The following is a 6,314-nucleotide window of genomic DNA, read 5'->3' on the forward strand; positions in this document are numbered from 1 at the left end:
AAAATTACCTTCTATTTATTTGTCATCTCAAGTCATCATATTGTACCACCAGTTCCATTAGATATTTTATGCAATGCATAACAGGTAATAAAAAATTGCCAATCCATGTCAGCCCCTGGGAGAGTGCTGGGGCTAGCGCTCGGGGGATGGGTTGGGTGGAAGGAGCCATGAGGGGCCACCTGGAGCCCCCACTGTGCATTCCTGGGCCCCATCCCCCAAAAGCTAGGCAGAGCCAGGTTTATTGGGGGAAACAAGAGGGACAGCCGGGCACCTATCCCACCATACTGTGCAGGGGCCCAGCCTTTCTCCCCTGTGCCAGACCACCCAGATGGGGGATCTCCAGGCCCTCCCCGTGTGGTCTAGCCCAGCCTGCCCAAGTTGTCCCACCAGTTCTACCAATTGACCACCGCCCAGCCCCACATCCTGCACTGGCTTGCCAAGGATCCGGGGATGGGCAAGGGCCATCTGGCCCACTCTGGAGTCAACAGTGTGTCTCAGGCGAGGCCCAGTGGTGATCCATAATGGGAATCCAGTCAGTTTGGGAGCGGACTGGATTCAGCTTCATTCAGCATTACTACGAGTGATTTCATAACGCCAGAACCCCATAGGTGCAATTTATATTGATGCGTCATGCCTTACACGCATCTCCGTACATGAGAGGGAGAGCAATCCCAGGGGAAAGCTGCCATTGTGGAGAAGTTGCCTAGCCTTCTGTTGCAGGAAATCCAGCACAGCACCACAGCGCGGGACCATCAGCCCAGCGAGACGGGAGCATCATCGGCATAGTCACTGGCCCGCTCAAGGTGATGAAGACCCCAGCATGGGCTTCCACCAGATGTTCCCCTAAAGAACATCAATGGTGCGTGGGTTTGCATCAACGGATGTTCAGGCTTGCCCTGTGCAACTTTGGCTGACCTCCTCCTCCCAGCCTACCATTCTTGCTCTTTCCTCCTCCTCCTCTTCCTGACACTATTCACAAGTGTCCAGATGCTCCGCATACCAGCACAAAAGCTCAGGGCAGCCGTGGGAACCGGCGCAGCTACTCCGGGTGTCCCGCCTGAGGTTCGGATGCCAGATTGCTTGCATCTGACCAAAGGTTGTGTTGTTCCAGAGCCTGCCTTGGGAAGACTTAAGTAACGCAAAAGGTTGTCTTTTGTTTGTTTTGTTTCAATCTACTGACAAGTTGCTCAGTAACCCAAAAATGTGAAGGAGAAAGTCTCCGCCTCACTGCCCAGGTCCTGGTTTATTCTGAGGTTTCGATGCCATATTATACAAAACAAAACTTGAAATTTTCTTAAGAAAAAAAAAAAGACAAAACAAACCCAATCCCAGCAAAACAAAGAATGTGGTAACATCTCTGCTGGATAAATAACCATATTTACTGTCATTTCAGGCTCATCAAATGCAAGTTAATTCAATTACTCCAGGGAATACTGCTTCTAAGCAGAAGAGCCGGAATTCAAACCCGGGTCTGATGGACCCTGAAAGGGAAGTAAGTGCTTGATCATTTTACTGTCCTGTGTCCTCCCCTTTAGTGCCCGTCCCAGATAACTTAAACTCTTACATTTTCTTTTCCAGTGTAGGTAATGTTCTTTCAATGCCTCTTTCCTCAACAATGTCTGCAAGTAAATGAAAAACCAAAAATAGTTTTTAAAAAGGAATGGTCTATTAAGGAAGAAGAAAACCAAGAAAAGTAAACCTTTGTACTGTTTAAATAGTTTTCACTATTTAAATTTATTTTCTGAAACTAGTAGGAATAAGAGGCTAAACAATTCTCTAGCAATACTAAAGAAATCCCCCCAGGTGTTCACTATAAGAAGATAGTGCATTGTTACAGTATATTTTCACCTTAGAATTACAGTACGAGTCTTCTCTGTAACATAAAGCTCAGAATCCCAAGACCGCTTTTAATTGTGCTTTTAAAATTATAAGAAGTTTAGAGACAGCTTAGGGAAAATTGAAGAAAATTTGTTTAGAAAAACCACTTCCAATAGTAAATAAAAGGACTAGGGTGTAGGCGTGTATCTGGTCAGAGAGCATCTACCTGAACCCAAAAGCTCCCCAAAGCAGCAAGAGAAGCACCTTGCCCTTTAATAACGCTGATCAAAAGCTTTTGTCATAATTTATCAAAATAGTGGCTGATTGGCTAAGTCCTTCTAAAAACCTAGAAGTTCTGTCAGGTCAAATTCAGGTACACCAAATGGACTCAGGAAAAAGAAAAAAAAAAAAAAAAAAACCACCACTTTCATCTTTAAAAAACCCAGACTTGTTAGAAACTAGTTTTCTTTAGTGTCACATAGCAATTTCCTAAGCACCACATTTCTTTTAAGATGATACCTTACTTTTTTTGTTGTTGATTTGACCAACATCCCTGTTGTCCTCGTCACTGGCATCCTCGCTGTCCTGCCGTACTTCTTCCCACTCTCCTTCTGTTCAGTTGACGTGTTGTTTGTCGAGAGTGATGCATTATGGGGCTGGGTAACTTCGTGTCTGTTACCACGTGGGTTACGGCAATAACAGTACTTACGTTCTCAACGATTTTCAGAGTTACATAGCGTGATACTACGAAATAGTATAATATGTGAAATATTATGATAATGTTATTATCATAGTGATAATAGTGAAAGTCTATTTTTTTGAAGAAAGTGACAAAACAATACAGAACTTTGAATATTATTATTATACATCTTTATGATCAATTTCTAGTGTCATTAAAATCTTCGAAAAGTCTTTAAAATTCATTTTCAATGGCTACTCAAACATGTTTGAGTCATTCTAAAATAAGCTATTTACATTTTACAGATGGGATTTGTATCTTCTTTCTCTGAAAAGAAAATAGACAAATGTCATGGTCTATTTTTATTAGGAAGAATGTTTCAAATGTACTGGCTTTAAGAAATTAGGAAACAAATTGATTAGATAGTAGTATATCCAAGAGCCTTTCCACAGGAAAGCTAAAGATTTATATTATTTCTTGTTTACAATTTCTTAAAACCACTCATACAAACAGACGTGACCCACAGTGTGATTTAAGGTAATCTGGAGCACATTGTGTATGTCTGTGTGTGTATATACATATATTTGTTTTTAATTTGTTATATATGTGCCTGTTTGAGACAGTTCACTCAGTTACTAGCTCACTGCATTAACAGACTGAGGACTTATTCATAAGGAAATGTATGATGTATATTCTCTGTACAGTGATGGCAACGGCAAGCGGTTTTGGGATACGACTTACGTTACAAAAAACCCTCAGTGTGCAAATAGAATACATCATTCAACCTACTTAGGAAAAATATATACAAAACAATATGTTTTCCATAAATATCTTTTTGGTAATATTGAAAATGGAGTAAACATATTTGCAACGTGCCGGCATATCTTATTCTCTTCAATTGCCAGAACTCGAAGTTGAACAGCATTAAAGCAATAAGGCTGAATACAAAGCAACGTGAGGGGAAACCTGAATGCAGTGCTGTGCCCCAGATTCTGTATAGAAAGATTATAGGACAAACAGAAGAATTCCAAGTTATATTAACCTATACGTTTTTAGCTTTCCCAATTCTAAACTAAAACTAATCAAATGCAGCCATTTCCCCCCACACACACAATCCTATAATGGTTCATGCACAGATCTTGGTGTTTACCTGAGAACCTTGCTCATGAGTAGATAAATATTTCTAAATGTTAAGATTCCAAGGTGAGTCGCGGCAGGTGCCACATGAAACTCTGAACAGCACAGATGGTCTATCAACAGTTAATTAAGTAGCAGGTCCTAAAAGGGCAAGCTGCAGACCCAAATTCTGCAGTCAATTCTACAGTCCTATAAAGAGGAAAGCAAAACTTTCTGGGAGCTGGCCTCAGGACACTGTGACATCATTGGGAGAACCAGACAGCAGTGCTCACACATACACATACACGCCGGCACATGCAATCCACAATACAGACCGGAAGAATGATGTCAAGACAAAGACAGGGGCTTGGGATATAGGTAATGAGATCTGAAGTCCTCAGCACAGATCTCAAGTCTTTGTCAGCATCTTTAATCTTGTTTAATGCAACTGGGACAAAAAGTCATTAGCCTTTCCCATCTGTTCACATAATTATATAAAACAGGAGTGGGGTCCATATCCTATGCCTGGATATCCCTGTCTACACTCCCTGCCCCCTAGGAGCTTCCCACCCCAAAATCTTTTGAGTACACTGTGGATATGAGAAAGATTTCATAATAATCAAGGCAAACAGGTTTTGTGTGAAAATATGCAAGTCACTTAAGCTCTCTGAGCCTTGAGTTCTGCATCCATACAATGGTGTTACTGGCACTATGGTATAGGTAGAAATATGGGAGGACAGAATGTGCTGATCCATCTGAGAACAGAGCCACATACATTATAACCGCAGAGTTATAAATGAGCTGTTGCAATGATGACGACGTCTTCCTCAAAGTCAATTTCTAATATATCATTATTTCCGTATATAAATCAGTACTTGGCACACAATAGGCAAGTATGTGTTGAAAGAATCAGCGTATGTTGAATATAAGGGCATAACTCTGTGGGATGGATACTAATACATCGTGTCACAAAGAGAATGAAGCTCAACGTCAAGGGGATTAGATGAATAACCTGACCCAGCTAGTAGCCATTCGAAGTGGGCGAGCAGAGATGTCCCGCTATTCCCTCTTCTATCGTGATGTCAATCTGCTGTCGCTGGGGCAGGTCTCCCTTGATCAACACAGCATACCTGTGAAACAGAGAACAGGTGTTTACTTCGCAGGCAGGTGAGTTAACTGATGTCCACAAGGATAGAACATTTTGCCTTAGACCGTTGTGTAGGTCTTGGGCAAATGGATGGTAAGTTGATTTTAGTGATGTGGGCGGGGGACGGCAGAAGAATTTTTGTTCTGGGCCCAGGATTTCCAAGATCTGAATGATGAGTCTAACCCCGTGGACACCTCTAGGCAAACAGGAGTGAGAGAAGTGACGTGTTACACCCCGGACTTCATTATGGCTGCCATTTGGCCTCTTAGCTTGTGACACAATGCCGCACACTATAAAGAGGTCATTATTCCTCACCACTGCCTACAACTGTGAATATTCTATCTTTGACTTTAAAAAGTACATTATTGTGTATTTAAATGCAGCTTTTTTGCCTTTTATTTTTTACATTCTATTGGAATAAGATGTGACAAGCATTACCGAAGTTGCTCTCCTATTGAGAATCTCTTTCACAATGACTTTGATGCAATAGAATATGGTTCTTCAAAACATGTTATGATTGCCAGCCGTGAGAGGGAAACAAGAGACAGCGCGTCGAGCCGGTCATGGATCGTTCTTTATTAGAATACATTTGACGACAGAGAAAATCTCTGCTTTTGAAAGACATATTGATAATAATACTAATATATAAATACAATAATGACTAAACTGGCTTGATACACTTAGAATGCATGAGACACGCTGCAGGCAGTCACTCCCATACAGAGATGCTGGTTAGTACCGGGCTCTTGGTCACACAGCTACCGAGGAGCAGAGCTGGGGCTGAATGCGGGGGTCACATGCAGAGACGGTGTTCGCTCGTGGTTACAACATAGAGGCTGTGCTTGGCAGGTGCTTAAGGATGCCAATCACTCTTTTCGGTGCCGACAGTTTGGCAGATAAAGTACCTTCACTCCTTCATGAAGCCAAACACTGTGTGCTAGCAGCTTTTATATAAGATAGCCAGAACACAATAGGCATAGGTGGAATATCACTGCATTTTTTTTTTTTTGGTAAAACTGCTTTCGAAGACAGGCTTTACCATGACACTCAGTATTCCTTATAAAAGACATGTGGGAAAACTCAGATTAGACACAACGTCGCCTCTCCTGACTAATTAATATACTTCCTTTTACGAGAAGAGGGGAGCCATAAAAACTCTGATTTTCCATATTTCTCTCGGATGCCAGGAAGCTCTGAGAGAAGCTTGAGATTAATTGTAGTTGCTTTACAAAGCTGAAGTTTTTTTATTCTGATTATTTTCTTCTCTTACTCTCTATTACTTGACTCCGTGTTATTTTCATTTTAATGTAATGCAAGTTAATGAAATGCAATTGCTTTAATGTACTCATTTTTAGTTTTATTTTTTACATATTATAGTTTTCCATTGGAAATAGATCCCGTCTTTCAGAAAAGCAAGCAGACTGGACTTTACTGGGTGATTTTTGTATACAACTTTGGTGGAGTGAATGCCGGAATTTTAACATTTTTGTTATTCACTGTCCTGGACAGACTCATTGTTTTTCAGAACCCCAAAAGGTATAGATGTGTTTGAGA

The 6,314-nt window shown here is 41.2% G+C and overlaps 1 pseudogene; it reads left to right on the plus strand.

The window, feature by feature from the left end:
- The first annotated feature begins 354 nt into the window (after positions 1 to 354).
- Positions 355 to 914, plus strand: LOC103657552 (annotated as a pseudogene).
- Positions 915 to 6,314: the final 5,400 nt, after the last annotated feature.

This window comes from Ursus maritimus, unplaced genomic scaffold (genome assembly GCF_017311325.1).
Source record: "Ursus maritimus isolate PB19 unplaced genomic scaffold, ASM1731132v1 scaffold_10, whole genome shotgun sequence".
In the NCBI taxonomy this organism is placed as follows: Eukaryota; Metazoa; Chordata; class Mammalia; order Carnivora; family Ursidae; genus Ursus; species Ursus maritimus.